Source organism: Taudactylus pleione, unplaced genomic scaffold, assembly GCF_031769625.1.
Source record: "Taudactylus pleione unplaced genomic scaffold, aTauple2 ptg000154l, whole genome shotgun sequence".
Taxonomy (NCBI): domain Eukaryota; kingdom Metazoa; phylum Chordata; class Amphibia; order Anura; family Myobatrachidae; genus Taudactylus; species Taudactylus pleione.
The window spans coordinates 35,746,870-35,765,249 of NW_028284556.1; positions in this window are offsets into that span (position 1 = coordinate 35,746,870).

Here is an 18,380-nt window from a genome sequence, read left to right on the forward strand (position 1 = left end):
TACAACTTTCCATTTGGAAACATTGTACACTTCTCTATACTCATGACTTTAAGTTCAGCAAAGATGTTGGTATGTGCTATGTAACATTTCTTAATTTACACAAATTTTAATATGAGGTGTTCTACACATATGTGTAAAAATATATGTGTAAGTTTTACTGTCACCGAGAGCTATTCATTCCATTGCAAACAAGAGTCAAGTCACCAACTATAAAGATGTTTTTTATATGAGTGACATCAGTACTGTTTAAACAAAAGTGATGATGTCATTTTTAGAAACTAATCATTTTTACACTAATTAAAATATCTACCTAATATAATAAGGTTTCACTGGCACAGTTTTTCTTGTATTATACATTTTTTGTGAGGGTGGCAATACCTTTATTTGCTGCTGACAATGTGACATGACATGGGTGTGAGTGGTGGGTGAAGGCACTGCTGCCACCAGTCTGTATAGCACTGCTGGTCATGTGGGTCACTTCAGAGACAGGGCCCCTATGCAAAACACTACAACTAGAACACCTCAAATAAAAAGAATGTTGGCAGAAGTGATGTCATCATGGGCGATTGAGTATCATGTGATGGACACCCATACTATCCTTGGACACCTTACCCAGGTAGGTATGGCAAACTGTTGCTGAGCCGTCTTGTCAATCATGATAAAAAATTACAACTGAGCTGGGAGTTTCCATCCCCCTTAATGGACTTCAGAATGAGCATTATGTATTCATTACATTTATTAATGAGCATTATCCCAGGATACTGTAGGTGCTTCTCACTTTTGAACAATAGTACGATACTATTTAACTTACCTAACTGGTAACTGACATTGTCAAATAAGGAAAAATGTGCTAATATTTACCCTCAGTTAGTTTGAATGAAAATCAATGAGAAGTCAGTGAAAAATACAATGTGAAACAACATAAGCAGTGCAATAAGTGCAATCTCCCAATACTCCATCAATATGAGAATGATTTCACAAATGGGATATGGATAAAACATTACAGTGGATCTACACTAACCAGGGAAGCTGAAAAGCAAAATATTTTGAGAAGTTTTCCCCTATTATATAATACTCCACCGTTACTTTGTAACTCTAACTTTGTAATCTGCTTGGCTTTTGTGTTTCTATTGAATGCAACATCCTTTATCTTAATTTCATCAATAACATGAAGCTGGAACTTTCTCCATTGTGCACCAAGCTTGGTGGAATATGGCAGTGAAGAAAAAAATTGTGGGCCTGATTCCAAATCACACAAAAGTGATGACATTTGCGAATGGGTCCTAGGCAAACGTATACATATTTGTGGATCTGCGGGCCATTCATGGTAGCATTTTAGTCACCTGCAGCTTGTCGCTAAATGAATGTAACTGTGCAGGAATGGAGAATTTGCTGTTTGCATCAGCTTGCCGTGGGCTTGTAGATGGAATTGTGGCCTATTTATAGGTAAGTATACGCAAAGTTCATTTGATTTGAGACGGATCTCTTTCACCTAGGATAGAGCTAGTGAAAATGTGTGCTGACAGTAATGATCACTGCTTTCACATGCAGATGTATAGCTGCACTGCAGCCACATAGATGCTGAATATAAATGGAAACCTGTAGCTATTATGAAGCACACAATGCTGCTGTTGATGCCACTCTTAACAAACTTTTGTGTCTGCATTTCTAAAAAAACCTGTCCTGTTTCATTCCCCATTATCTGGGAGCAGATCCATGTCAGGCTGTTGTCTTATTATCAGATATCCTTAGCAAAGACCTTCCCAAGCAGAAGAAAGATTGTACTTAGCACAGTTTATGTGGGATTTTAATGGCATTCTCATTGTGCTAATTCCCAATATATTAGGTCAGCATAATAGATTTTGCCATAAGATGTGAATAAAATTGAAAACCTATGATATAAAACTCCCTATAAAAGACATACAGAAAGATTGGCAAGAGCAAACCCGCCCCTCCAACAACAAAAAATCCCTATAAAGGGATAAAAAAATATATACTTGTTAAACAGCTGAAATATAATGCAGTACCAGTATTTAATAACGTTTCAAAATTTATTACAGTCTCATTCACATTGTAAAAGTATAGTCCTAGTATACATGTTACAGTACTATTTTCTCCAACAGAAAGTTTAATACAGTCTTACACCAACTACAGTATATCGCATTCCCCATGTGACCAGTATACAATATAGAATCATGTTCACTGTACGACCCTGTCTTAAGTGCTCTCACAATGAATTCATCATAAGCTCTTTATTGAACTTAGGGGAACTAGGACTATTGGAAGGCATTGGACAAAAAGCTCCTGACATGTAGGCATAGAAATAGTATGATTGGAAGCACTGCTGTACACCACAATTACAGTTACTTTAGGGGTATTAGTAGACCCAGGGCATTTGTGATGTTTGCAGTTCCTGCAGTGCACAAAAGAAAGTTCTACTTCAGGCAAAACAACATTTTTGGTTTGACATCCACATTAACATAAAAGTTGAATTGTTAAGCTTTAACAAGAAATAATTAAAAGGCTTTCAATGACTAAGTACTAGAGAGAGAAACACATTATACAAATAGGAGACACTTCTTCTAGATGAAAATGTCAGCGTTTGTACTGAACATGTCATAAGTTAAAGAATGTAATTGTTGTTAGTACTATAAATTGCTCAGTGAGTTTGCCATGTTGTATGATAGGTTGCGACAGAAAGGATACTGACATTTTTTTTATTAAGTGTTTGCACGAAAAAGCATAATAAACTACATATACTTCAATAAAAAATAAATAAATCTAGTAAAGAAAGCAATGTAGTGTAGCACAAAATAACACATTTCCACTCCTTTGAAAAATGCAAGGCTTGGTAATTAAATGCACAATATTGTCAGGCCTTAAATGAGTAACTGAACTAGTGTTCATTTAAATCACGTTCTCCTAAAATCAATCCAACTTAAGTAGACATGTTTTGGAAGTCTATTGTTTTTTCATGCCCATTAAGTAAAGCTGTGAGTTTCTTTAAAACAGTTCTGAAGTGCTTCTAACAATACATCTTTCCTTTAATATACTATTTAGTGCTCTGTTTTCATTATTAACTGGAGTTTTATACCATGTTTTGTTATTCATCATTCTGCTATCATTTATCTTTAACATAACATTTTGGAGGATTTTTGGAATGTAAACCGTACTAAACCCTGCTTGTCTTTTTCGTATTGATTTTTTTGCTGCAAGAAAAGACTGCACATAATTCAAAATTATTGGTTTATTTTTGATGCTCAAAAAAGACCTTAGTTATAAAAAGATACAAGTGTAATATTTTTCATCAAAGTCCAGTAAATCAAAGGGGAGTTTCAATATCAATTGGTTTGCCAAAACAATATATTGTTTTAATTATTCCTTATATTTGATTTCTAAAACCAAATTATAATAAAAAAACAGAGGAATGACTTTAGCATTCATTCACAGTACTTTGAACCATAACCACCAGTTGGACAATAAGCAAGGGATATAACCAAGTAATTGGTTAGAGGCACAGGGCACTGGACTATATTAAACAATGTATTAAGCTGGGTACACAAAGAGTGATATGTCGGGTCGATGGGCCAACATATCAGAGCCTGGCTACACATTAGAATGATGTAATGTACGACGGAACAATCCCTTGTTCCATTCCTCATTAACATGTATGTAGCCGAGAGCAATATCGTCAGGTTTGATGTGCAGCACATTAAACCTGACTACACTGCATGGGACCGTGGGAGCGTGCATACTGTGCATACACACTACACGTTATGCATGATATGTCATTACAATTTGGCCAAATCGCAATGACATCGTCTCAGTGTTTTACTAGTGTTTTACAGCTTTACTATCACAGAGTGGGGAGTATTGCACTGCACACATGTACAGTGGATAAATGTAATTATTATTACATGGAGTGTTGTGTCAAGTTCTGGAGGTCAAATCTGGTAGACAACTAAGATGGTATATATTTTTAACTATAAAACTTATCAAGATATACAAAAAATGTTTCATATGTTTACTATGTTCAAGTTATATTATATCTAACCTTTGTCGGCTGCCAATTAGAAAGCTATGGATGTTATTTCCCTATCCCAGGCCTAATCAGATGACAACAATGTCTGCTAAATAGAGATGCATCAACCGTTCAAGCAAGTTTGAACCAGGGGCTTGATTCAGAGTTGTATGCAATGCCAATGTTTTTGCAAATGGAGTAATGTTTTGGCACTGCACTGCATCAAGGTACTTTACCGTAATTGAACACTGCAAGTCTTTAATTGCAGTGTGATTGACAGTCAGGGAGCGTTTGGGGGTGGTAATGAGGCGAGTAAGCAAAAACTCAGAGGGGTGTGTCACATCCTGCATCTGAGATCCCATACGCAGTTAACACGGGTCCGACGTCTCAGCTACGATGACCATTTTGAGTGACCATAAGTTCACTCAAAAACGTTATGCTATTCCCTGCCAGGAGTTCTGCATTATTTCCCCAAGTGACCTTCTTGTGATCTCCAGCTCACCACTAAGTGAACACAGTAATTGGTGAGACAATGTCATATTTGTGTACTTAATCACTGTAACCTACAGTATGCATTTAACTGGTGTAAATTTATTAAATTAGATATGGTTAATTGCATCTAAGACTATTGACATTTACTAATACTGTTTGGAGGGGCTTCTGAGTTTATTTATAATTTATATGAATTTCTAAATTTTATGCATGTATTTATTTTTTATATTTGATATGTATTACTTTGTGTATCTGCATGTATGCCTCTGTGTTTTTATAGAATATTTGAGAGAATGAACTGTTCATCAAGAAGCTTCCTATGCAACTTTAAGGGTCTTGCAATGTTCATCTATGTCCAATACTGTGATTCTGTGTGACTGACTTTATTGACTGATAGCTACATGAACATAAAGGTAAGGATAGAGCAGGCAGGGATGCTATATTAGCAGCAGTGGTTAAAAAGACAATTTAGTACATATTTTCTAAAAGCATCAGATGTTTAAGCTCAGTGCCGTACAGCATTACATACAGTATTATTATTTTGCAAGTGCAAAAGTGTTGGCTTGTGATTATCCTAATGGCTAAGCTACAATATGCATAGGCATGCAAGATCTAATGTGGCAACAATGATTCTTATATTATAAGACACTTAAAGTTTCTTGCATCTTAGCAATAGCCTTAGTGAAGCCCAAAGATGACTTGAAAGAATAGATTTAAAACTGTCTACATTCCACAGACTGTGCCACGTGATATAGTTCTAGATTATATCTTCAAGAATTGAAAAATGTGTTAATCCCCTTTACATTAGTGAAACAAAACCCCCTTTGTAAAAGCAGTGAAAAACAACACAAGATTTTTATACATGGAAGAATATTTACAAAGCTAATTTCCCTGTATGATAACTGTTTTGCCTTTTTACCCTATAAAATAAATAAATGTCCAGTATTTTATTGTCTGCGTTTTCCTAGCAAATATCTATTTGCCTGATTTAGATCTGTATGCAAAGAGGCTGCATCTTCAGATGCTTTACACATCAGGAAATAGATGTAGCTCTATGCCTGTATTCAGAATTGTCCACATCTACTGTATATATATATATATATATATACTTCCTGTAGCACTGTGCTGTACCCACCTCCGAACATGTGACATCATGTGAAGAGGTGGGGCTGCCAGTAGGATAAAGTGTAGAGCTGTCTGGACACTCCGGGCGGCTGTACACACTACAAGGTGCCTGACTGAAATACTGGTACTAGCCATACGATGTTGTTTCAGGTACGCTGCTAGCCAGATGCAAGGGCCATGGGGTAGTGACAGTGCCTCCCCCAGGGCTCTACACCCAGGGTGATGGCACCACTCGAACACCCCTCCCTAAAGCTCTGACTCCCAGCAACAAAAATGTGTTAAACTTTGTAGTGCACCCAGTTCACATAATGCCACACAGAAACACCTGTTTAGATATGCCATAGTGCCTACCACTCTTATGATGTAACTATGTATAGGGGCCCCAGGACCACCGCCCTGGCTGCCCTTTAGTTAATCCTGCACTGTGCAGCTGTCATCATTATCAGCACGAATTTGCACCAGCGCTATCCTGGATGTTAAAGATGCATCTGAAATTGTAGGATCTCTTTGTTTGCTGAATTCTGAATAGCTAATATGCCATACAGTTATATATAAAGATCATTGGCGATCTTTTAATGGAGAACTATAGGGGAGAGATATAGTAAATTGACACTCAAGACCAGGTGACATAAAAATATAAGAATAAACTCATGCTGTGCATGGCCATGACAGAGTAGAAGATGGCTATTACAGCTTGGGACAATTCATGTATTTGTGACTGTCTTTGCTTCTTTTTAATAGACCTGTTTTCCAGCATTCCCCTGTAGTTTTTACTCCTGAGATGTCAGTACTCGAGACACATGGTAGGTCTCTGGTGTTTTTCAGTCACAATATTTCCAGCATGTAACAGCAGTAACCTGACACAGGTGGTCTAAAATCTGCAGTCTTTAAGGCTTGTGTTGGCAACATGCTTGTTCCACCCAGTCGAAGGGTCTGATTTTGCTGATAGTGTCATTTTTGTATGCAACTATTATTTTGGTTACATTTCTAGAATCTGCCTCCAAACTTACCATTGCTTAACATGTGATTTGCAAATTGCTCGGACTGTGCCTTGCCATTTAAAAAAACAAAAAACAGTTGCACATTAATTTGCTTAGTTCCATCGTGTTCTCTATATCTTCTCTGTCTAATTCATTGGGGTCATGTTTCACATGTACTGTCACTTTCTTTGGACTGATTTAGCCATTAAGCAATCTATCTGTCTCTTACAGCTTAGAACTTCCTGGCCCAGTCTTGTTGTATCTCGGTTTGTAATGTAGTCAACACATACTTTGATAGTACAGAGAATATTGGTCATTTTGTCAAATATTGCATTATTTGTGGCCCAAACATGATTACTACGTCCCACAGGGATCTCATTGAAATTAGAATTTGTGGGCATATTGGTAAATGCAGATAGAATAGGACTACTATCATATGTGTATGGTCATCTAACTCTGCTGGAAATGATTTGGCCACTTAGCTCTAGTCCAAAATGGTTGGTTCTCATTTAGGATCACATTTAGATACATGTGAGCCCCATATCAACAAGACTCTCAAAGTTTCTAGGCCACTCGCCTAATGGTCTGGCATTGTTCTGCATTTCATAATAGGCCATCTCATTTGTATTATTTTTGTTTTTATTTTTAAAATACTATGGCCCTCATTCAGAGCCGTACGCTCTGAGCAGAGCGCACGCTCTGAATGAGGGCCGGTCTCCATGAAAATGGAGCGTCCTCCTGGACGCTCGTATAGCTGTGGGTCACCACCCACAGGCTATACGAGCGTGCATTTTGATGGCCGCGATGGTCGTGACCATCGCGACCATCGAAACTGCGAGCCGGAGCCTGCAGTTGAGGTTTTCAACCGCAAGCTCCGGAGTGATTTTGGCTCTATCAGAGCCAAAATCACTCCCACTGACATCACTAGTGATGTCAGTGGGCCGGCTTTTGACGGGAGGCGTTCCCGTGGGAACGCCCCCGTCAGGGAGGCACGCCCCCGGCACGCCTACCAAAGGGGGCGTGCTGTCAAACAACATTGACAGCACGCCCCCTTTGATCGGACACAACGAGCGAAGGACTTTCCTTCGCTCGTCGCGTCTGGCGCATGCGCACGACGGAGCTCCCTCCGTCGTGCGCATGCTCAGTCCAGAACATCGACCCACTTGCGAGCGGACAGCCGCTCGCGAGTGGGTCTGAATCAGGCCCTATATTTGTTTATACCAATAAAATGTAATGCCTTTCAAATAAGTATATCCACCAATTTAGGATTGTTGCAAACTCCTGCAGAATGTACAAAAAAATGTTTTGCAGATGCAAAATATTCTTTGCACCTTACCTTGTGAAAAAAAATAGCTTATTCTGCAAGTGATCCTTTCTTTTTATATTAATATGTGCACAACCTTGTTTATTCATTTACAAGCAAATCTTATTTTAGCAATGTATTTTTTATTTTTATGTATTTTTATTTTTTTTGGTAATCCACTTATACAAAAACTATAGTTTATCTAAATCATAGTACTACCATTTGCATTTTACCATTTGTACAATTTTAACAAGGTACAGGAAGGAACCATTCTTCAAAGAGAGAGAAGTATTATAACATAAGGAAATGCACTAAAACTGGAGAGAGGTAGGTTCAGGGAAAATCTTAGGAAAATATTACTTCACAGAAAGTAGAGATGAGCGGTTCAGTTTTGACTTGTTTCTTTTTGTCAAATTAGTGCAAGTTCGGATTTATCTTATATCAAAACCACATGAGAGCCGGATAGTCAATTAGAATCAGTTTTTGAGATCCGAACATAACCAAGTAAAACCAAACTGCTCATCTCTAACAGAAAGGGTAGTGGATAAGTGGAATAGCCTCCCATCAGAGGTGGTAGAGGTTAATACAGTAGAACAATTTAATCATGCTAGGGACAGACGTAAGCAGTGGAATAAATCCTGGAGGCAGTAGAAGCTTTGGCCTCGGGGCCTAGCAGTCAGGGGAGCACACAAAGACCAAGGACCAAAGGGGGCTGCTAAGCAAGGACAGATCTTTCTCCACCCATTTTATAAGAGAATTGCTAAAGTCAGTGCTGAATGCTTTCCTTGCTCACAAGACCCCTTGGTGGACTGCCTCCCCAGGACCTTGAGTTGAAAAGCCCTAGAATATGTGGGGTACATCACAGTGTGTATACAGGGCCTAATTCAGACCCGCTCACGAGCGCCGAGCGCTCGCAAGCGGGTCGGAGGCGGCTCTGTCGTGCACATGCGTGAGACCCGGATAGCGACGGGCAAACCGTCGCTCTGGGTCTTGCACCAAAGGGGGCGTGCTGTCGATGTTGAGTAACAGCATGCCCCCTTTGGTGTGTGTGCTGGGGGCGTGCCTGCCCAGATGGAGGCATTCCCATGGGAACGCCTACCATCTGGGGCCGGCCCCACTGACATCACAAGTGATGTCAGTGGGAGTGCCTTCGGCTCTGATAGAGCCGAAAGCACTCCAGGGCTTGCGGCAATGAGACCCCACCACAAGGGTCTCGTCGCAAGCCCGATAGTCACGATGGTCTTGACCATCGCGACCATCTTCCTGGCCACTCGCTATAGCTGTGGGTGGTCACCCACAGCTATACGAGCGGCAAGGAGGCCGCTCTAAAAATGAAGAAGGATGGCCCTGATTCAGAGCGAGTGCTCTGTCAGAGCGTCTGGCTCTGAGTCAGGGCTACAGTGAGCTACAGTGTATGCTGCTGTGTCTTATATATCTGAAAGAAATGAGAGCAGCAGTTGTGTTAAGGTTGTGCACTAATTGTTAAAATAAAACTTTTAGGGCTTTATTTCTTATACTTTGCGGCCAGCACCCAAAAAGAAAGATTCCTTATTGCAGCAATTTGTGGCTGTAACAAATCTTTATTCATCCAGATGCTCCATTGATGAATCACTGGGATCACATTACTGTCCCCTATGCCCCCGCAATTGCGCTACTGCGCATGTGCCGACAGACGTTGGCGCCTGCGCAAGCCGGAGCTCCAGGGTGAGGGGCACCACCATCTATTTTGCCTCTGTGAGTCTGGTATGAACCTACGCCTGTGGACATAATGATATCCTTACAAGGAACTAAGGATCAAATAGGGTTTGAAATTTCCACAAGCCTATAAAAGGGCCAGACTAGACGTGCCAAGTGGTTCCAATCTGCCGTCAAATTCTATATTTTTATGTAAGTATTTTAAGTTTCTCATTATTTACTTTATTTTTGTGAATTAATTTGAATCATTGAAACTATAATAAGATAGTGTTAATTTTCTTGAAAACATAAAGACAACATATAGTTTCCACTTTCAAATATCCTAGTGTACATTTATACAGACTATCAACTGCATTCTCCAGAAATCAATACTTTCTTTTGTCAGAACTTTAATTTGTTGTTCAAATCCCTTGATTCTAATAACAAACTTGCCTTATTTAGCATTGACATTTACCAGTTTGCCAGAGGAACTTATATTAGCTCAGTGAAAGATTCTATTAGCAAGTACATTTGTTCTGTTTCTACCCTAGAATTCTTATTATATAGTCTGCCACATATTGTTCTTGGCATTCATTTTCATAAAACAGTTTGTCACAGTTTAATGTTTTATACATTTTTCTTAATTTTATGCTAAAGGAAAGATCAATTAAAAGGAGGTTTTAAACATAACTTAATTATTCATTTAATCTTCATCTCTATGTTGATTAAAGTGTTCTGTTGCATCAATTGTAGCAATAATTTTTTCTTATTTTAAACCCTTGTTGAGAATAAACTTTTTGTAAATTGAAGAAATTAGCATTGCTGTAGACATTTATTAGATACTGTTCAATTTTCCAATTATTTCCTCTTGTTTTCCACCTAGAACTGTTCTACTGTAAACCTAAGAATATTAATAAATGCAGATTCAGATTATATAAAGAAATTAATACATTACTAAATTAGTTACTTTAGGTAAATGTGAAAGTTATCTAATTAAATTAGTTCTGTGTGGAATCTCCCCGTCTTTTGTTTCTTTAAAAGTGAAAGTTATACTAGCTTTATTTCACCTAAAATCACTTTTCCCTTTTAAAATATACATACTGTAGTGGCACAGTTATCACAGATGTCACTGTGAATTATGTTAAACCACTAATTTCTTATAATCCCCATTCTATTGATCCAGAAGATGGTGGAAAAAGTGTAATTGAAGATATTTGTAATTTTGTCTTTAATAAAAGGGGAATTAGAAAATACTTAATTCTAAAATGTCAATTATATTGCATGAATCAACAATTCAGTATAATTTTCATTTCAAGAACTTGCTAAAAAATTCCAAACCCTTTTGAATATCACTTACATTATTAAAATGCTAAAAACTGTTTTCTCAAGATGTGGTAACAGTAGGACATTTGAGAATATAAAAAAATATAGCAAGATTACACATACTGTAACAGAGAAATATTCATGAAGATTACTAGCCATATTTACATAGAAATATAAGTTAAATTAAAGGCATGTCCATAAAAAGACCTTGCATATATTTTTGCCCTTTGGACAGACATATAGTAAGTCAGATCCTGTCCAAAACAAAAATCATGCTACAGTACTCTGCAATATCTGTGTAACAGGGTTGGACTGGCTTGGTGGGGGGCTGGGGATATCCCCGATGGGCCCCACTGACTCAGAGGTCCACCCTTTAATATAGTATTATGAGTAATCCCCCCCCAACAGGTGTTGAGTGATAAGTGGATAGAGTATGAGTCTAATTTCTGATCAGCCCTAGCATTGGTAGCTATATACAGTTTCCGACATTGGTTGGCTCCTCCCACAAGACCAGCAACATTTACCAATGACTTGCGCCATCTGTCCTCCTCTCTGGTGTTCGTTGTTTTGCATCCAGCACTGCTGCTTGCTAAGCATATGTTCTGACCAGGTTGGGGTGCCAATTAGCGCTCTCACAATGTATTCCATACTCAGATCCTGTTTGTGCCTTAGATCTGCTGCTGAGGGGGAAAGCTGTTCTTTTTCTCTGCCCCTAGCTGTTTCATACACCTCAGGTTGCTTATGTTCAGCAGCCTGCTTCATATTATTATGGACTTCCAAACCCTCCCAAGCATATTCTTTCTATTATAAATGCCACAATCCCTGCTTTATTTCATTTCAGTGAGTGCTGAATTATGATGGTTAAACCACAGTAACAGGGTTCACATAATTGGCTGGAGAACAGAGTGCACATGTAGACTGTGTCACCATGCTATGCTTCTATGCAGGATTAATGTATGTTCATTTCCTGTGCTATGTCTGTCACACTACTACTGCTGCTCTTGTACAGCCCAAGGTGTGCTTGCTAATACTACATATCTGCCTTTAGATTGTTGTTCCAATCATTTATGTTTTTCTTTCCCATCACTGTCCTGTTAACCATGCCAAACTCTGTATGATTAACTTTTGCCATTGGCTTTACTTTTACCTCATCTATTCACACCCACTACCACCTCCCCTCAACTGTCTCTGTCTCACACTGTCATTGCTACTTTCCACCTTCTTGCTCACTTCTTCTTCTACTTATTTGCATCTTACACTGCCTCCATACTGTATTACTGCCATTGTCTTACCTCATTGCCATTGTTATACCTCATTGACACTGTTTTTACCTCCTAACCTATCTCTTGCTATTCCACTTTTCTCAAATTCAAGCTACAACGTAAATTGCTTTCACTCAATGATATATTTTAGAATGAAAATGGTTCTAATAATTTTCTTTGTATGGCTGAACGTGCTAATATCTGGCCATTCTGTTCTGGTGACTGGCAACAGAGCTTTTTTGTGGGACTCCCATGATGACATTCTCCTGGTTGGCCCATCATGTCCCAGTCTGATTCCTCTGTGTAGTCGTAAAAAAAGCATTCAAGAGAAACCACACAGTTTTGAAACTTCAACTTTGTTAACCATATCAACATTTACATATTAATATAATAATTATTCTTTTTACAGTGGAAACCCTAGGATTGCAAGAAAATCTGTATAAATGAATAGAGATGTGCAGGCTCAGATTAGTTCAGATTTTCCTGCCAAAATTGAATTTTTCCAACCAAAACTCGGGTCTCATCTTTCATGGACTTTTGTAGTCAAAAGGGGAATGTTATAGACTATAAATTGATGATGATTTTTCTCTCAAAATCAAAAGGGAGGTTAATATGGATATTGGGCCTGATTCAGAGTAGTACACTGCTGCATCTTTGGACAAGGACAAGGAAAAGTTGCCCCCTGATGGCATTGCAGATCTGTGTGCTGCGTTTGAAGATGCAGCATTGGATAACCAATGTGTCCATCAGTTGTTGCATTGCCCATCTGATTGAGGCTAAAGCTACTCAGATTGGCCATGGCAGCCTCATAACTGAGGCCAGTAAATCTGTGTAATAATATGTAGACACTGGCCTTGGCACTCCCAGAAAACAGGTCAAAATGTCTCTGTTTTGGGGCAATGTTGGCCATTGCCGCCCCTTCCCTGTCTGCAAACCTCTGCAGCAAATCAAATATGCTGCAGCTTAGGGGCACTACGACTGTTGTCACACAATTGAGACCTGCATATGTGCAGTGCAGTGCAGATCCTGTGGCTGCTCAGATCTCCAACAGTTGGATTTGTACACAAACCATCAGGTTTGCGTACAACTCTGAAATAGGCCCATTGGTGGCAAGTGATCTGTCACTTTATGGGTACTACCAACACAGACCAATCCACCATTTAATTGTATATAGAGGGATGTAGTCATAATGTTAACATTTACAATGTCAACACCACAATGTTCACAGTTTTGATGTCAACATTGTTGAAATGTCAGTATTGCACATGTTGGCACATGCAGGACGTCGACATGTTCACAAAGTCGATATGTGAAATGTCAATATTCTGCATAGACTGGCAGTGGAGGTTTAGGTTGTGGGAAGGGAGATTAGGCACTAAATAGGAGGGTTAGTGTTAGGCTACAGAGGGGATATTAAGTTTAGGCACTAGTGGGAGTTCTAGGGGTTTGGTTTAGTAATACTCTCTGCTGGAAGTTGCGCATGATCCGCTGGAATTCATCCTGATCACCATCAGAACTGGAAGACACTGATGGAGCAAACATCCTCCATACCAGGTAAGGCACCACTAGACCAACAGGGAAGTTTTTTCATCATTCTATCATCATTGACATGATGAATGTCGATGTGGTCAATATAAACTTGCCAAGCCTGTTGACATTACATTACATGATAAATGTTGACATGATGAATGTTGACAAATTATACTACACATACAGTATATTAAACATAGTGATTTAGAAAACAAAATCCTGTTTCCAGATCACAGAAATCTCACAATCTCACCTACCAAATTGATCAGATGTTCGGCCTAATATTAGTTGATAGGTGTTGCTGGATGTGAAGAAACTGGTGTTTAACTATCATCTTTGTAGTACCTCTAACCAGCAATCTGCTCCTGGTAGCCTAATCTTATGGAAAGTGGACCTTGTTTCCTTAGGAGTTCTTTAGATAACTCAATCAATAGAGTTAGAAACAATATAACATATGTTTATTTACCTAAGAGTTACTACCCATAATTATAAACAACACATGATCTAGTGCCAAGTGATTTTCTGTGAATATAAAGCTATAAGATATCAAATGCAGGATAGCATAAAACAAGTCCTATATAATCAGGATAGTGTAGAACAAGTCCTATACAGAGTCCACAGTCCAAGAATAAATCCATGGGTTTTATAAGCAAAACAAGCTAAATACTTGATAAAGTATCCTCTCTTAGTTATAAACATGAATAGTACACTGACTCTGGCAATCCCCTGTCTTTTAAACCCTCTTCATCTATCAATTAGGTAAGGTTCTCCCATAAGTAGAAAAGAGCTTCTGTTTGTAGTAGTAGTCCAGTACTAGGCTCCATCCCATTTCCTCCACCAGGTGTCCTACTCCAGGATATCCCCTGCTCTGTCCAGCTCACAAAAGTCTGCTAGAACTCAGATTTTAACAAAGGATAGTAAACACAAAGGACAGTGAGGCTGTAATTGTAATGAATCTCCCCTGTATTTGTATAAGTCTCCTAGAGTCACTCTAGGAGACTAGGGAGGTCTTCTGCCTATAACAACCACCCATTATTCCCATAGAGTATGATGCACTCACTGGTACTTAGGTTGCCACCAGGTCTTAACCTCTGGACAGTATGGACTTACACAAACAGTGGGAGTTTGCAAGGTGAAACTGGAGTAATAGTACAAAGGTAATATTAACCATGGAGCAGCCTGCAGCCGTGGACTCAAGCAGGGTAGAATAAACACTAATAAACAGGTAACATGAATATCAGCAATACTAAGTAATAATATTGCAGGGTAATTACCACAGAAGCAAAGTGTACTGCAGACAATACCAGAATATGATTGCATATAAACACAACTACATAAAACAGTGGCAATAACAAACAACAGATATATTGCAATATGGTATAGCAATAAAGTCAGATACACATGGAGCTGGTAGTGTGGAATTGCAGCACAACAAATACTGCAGAATGGAATAGCAATATATTAATGAGCATGTGTTTTGCAGAGTAATATAGCAGCAAGAGATATGTACATATATTGCAGGATTTAATAGGAACATTACACAGCACTAATGGCTTGCATAGTGGATTTGCAGCACAAAAAATGTTCCACGTATACTTTCAACAGGTACAGGTAATGCTAGGCAGAGCCAGCACAGGAACCAGGAATACCAAACAGCAGATACAGGAACAGGGACTGGATAGCATGACTTCCACAAGGAATGGGCTGGTTGCCCTATAACAGAAGTCAGGGTCAATCTCGTGTGAGCAGACGAGACTAGCCTCTGGTAATTACCTTTATTTAGAAATTGCTCAATGCCTTGCTCTTGCCATACAGGAGATAGTAGTACAGAAATGAGAGAATAGAATTTTGGGCTGTGTTAAAGTTATTGATGTTTATATGTTTTTTCTAATCTTTTTATATCAGTTGTGTGTGAGCGGTTTAAGCTTATAAGTGCTCTGGTTTTTGTTTTACAGTGTTTAGTGTTCTGTCAGTTTAACATTTTTTTGTGATAATGGAGAGAAGGTATTGAAGGGATGAGGAGGTTTGGAGTACTGAGGAGGAGTAGGGAAGGGGGTAAAGAAACCTGATAAAGGAGAGAGTAATTTGCTCCAGGCAAACAAAATTTAAATGCAATGTGTTCTTCACCTGGGCTGCACATGAATATCCAAAACAGTGATTGAAAGGTTTTTGGGAAACCTTGCTACTAAAGCCTATTTGCCTCACAAAATTCAGCTTTGGGGCAGGGTATGTGCTGCTGTTAATGTAGTTGGCACAGTGAAAATGAGCATGAATAACTGTAGCAAGCACTTCTCAGATATAAAAAAGATGTGTCAATGACAAAGACCTAAGGGTATTGGCAGCAAGGACTGGAGGATACCCACCTCTACTTATCAAATTTGCAGAGGGCCTGCATGGTCCTGACAGGCCCCTGTTCAAACTCAGTCTGGTGAATATACACATTATTTTATTGTAAGCACGTTCTTATTATATTTAAAGATTCCCAGGGGTATATTTATGTCAAAGCTGGATAATTTGCTGAGACAAGATCAGTTTAAAATTGAAGAGTGCAAGACACCATCTTGCGAATGGCAGCTAGACTCCATTTTAGAAACAAGAATCTACAAGACGCCATTTTGTGACCAGCGCCATTTTAAGTTACTACTCACAAGCTAAGTACAGATGGCAATGTTTTTGATAATCTACCAAGGGCAACTGGAAGAACAGCTTCCTGAGAAAAAGTAAATAGAATAGACAATGAGTGTTTTTACATACAAATTGGGAATGCCTGTATGCAGACAAGTATAGTTGTGGCAATTGTAATATAATCCAGGCATTGTAATATAATCCAGGCATTGATCTACACCTGTCTGAATCCTAAACAGGTTTTAGCCCCACACCCAGACAGGATGGCCCCAGCTTCACAGCTTAGGGTAACACATTTGCATTCACACAAGAGTCTGAGAGAACAAAGGACTTTTCTTTAGAGCCTGGGTGTTCACTTAGTAAGTGAGACTTAAGTGCACCTTTTTTCATACACACATTAATACGTACAATTGCGCTGGTAACTAATCGCATATTAGCGAATGCATAAGACCTTGTATGAAAACACTGTTTTATTAGCTAAATGCGCACGCATCTGTCCCCAGTTACCTAGCGTCTTTATATCAAACCCCGTATACTCACACATTACATATTCACATACAAGGTTCCATAAGCTTTAAGGTATAAGATTTAAGTTGTTCATTTAGTATAAATGCTATGAAATAAAGATTGTTTGGTAACTAAGGTTTTATACATGCTAAGTAAGCCGTGTTTGGTTTTGTACTGATGCGTACTCTTTCCACAGTATTCCGGTGATATCGGTGGGGAGATCGCATCATGCATTCTCGAGTTATGGACCGCAGAGACTTCAAGCAACAAAATGTATATGATATAAATAACTTTTAGGATGTTGCATGGGGTGGGAGGGCAGAGACCCCCAGTTGTTGGAGGCTGGGTTGAGTCTATTTGAATCAGCCTGTTAAACGCTCTGTAACAGATGCTTCCCCCTTGAGGACCAATGGCATCAGCAACAATCTTCTCTATTTTGTTGTCTATTTCTGGGGGTATATATGTGTGCTCCAACACTGGATTCTTAGTCTTCATGCTGAATGCTGATAGACGAGGGGTTTCTTGCTGATGCCTAACATCTGGTCCGGAAGCGCTGTGTATGTATACTGTACTTGGGTCTGTATAATTCCTTTGCACCGAATTGTGTCTGGATCAATAGCGTGTAACTGACTGTACTTTTACCTGAATAATACTTGTGCTTTGGAACCACAGATTCCAGGTCTTAAGTCTTTATTTACTGTATGACTGTGTACGCAAATTAGCATCATCCTTAGAGGTTTATAGGTTGGGTATTAGAAGGTATAGGCAGGGGTGTATAGAGGTTGTGATCCAGTATCATCATTTACTAGGTTGAAATGTGCCTTGAAAGGTATTTAAATGGAAAACAGTCCAGCAATTTCATAGTAATTGAACTGTTACCTCCAAAGATAGAATGCAGACAAAGCTGCAGCTCATAGTGGTTAAAAGTATAACAATTTTATTGGTACATACTCCACAAATTTTAAGCAAGGTTACTTCATACCGCCAATGGTCTTCTGTGAAAAGGATCACATATAGATTAGAAGTGATGGTAAAGGTACCCGGGTACATAACCTTCTTTCAATTGTGTGGACCTTCCCAAAAACTCCAGAGACAGCAACAGGCAATCCTCTCCTCCAACAATGCATTAGGATGATAGTCCTTTTTATATATTGTGATGACTTGGGACAATTAGCTTGGTAGATGGGTGGATCGGTGCAGGTGTTTAGGTGCTTGTATGAGGGTCCACACACATAGCTTCCATGGTAAAATCAAATAAATGGAGCTTTACTTGTCAGCAAGAATCAAAATGGAAAACAACAAACAGCCTAGCCCTTATTTAGGGCATCTAACGGACTTCTTGACCCCTGACTATCTTTGGGCAGCTAGTCTGTAAATAAGTCTCTGCCTGCTTCTCTGCAAATCTATCACCAACTAGAGCCACAGTTACACAAAATACAGTCAGTCTTGGTGGTCTTCCTTGTCTCCCCCAGGTATAGGCTCTGGCTTCCTCAGCCTGAAGCTTCGCTGCATCCATGTCACATATACATGTCTTCCTG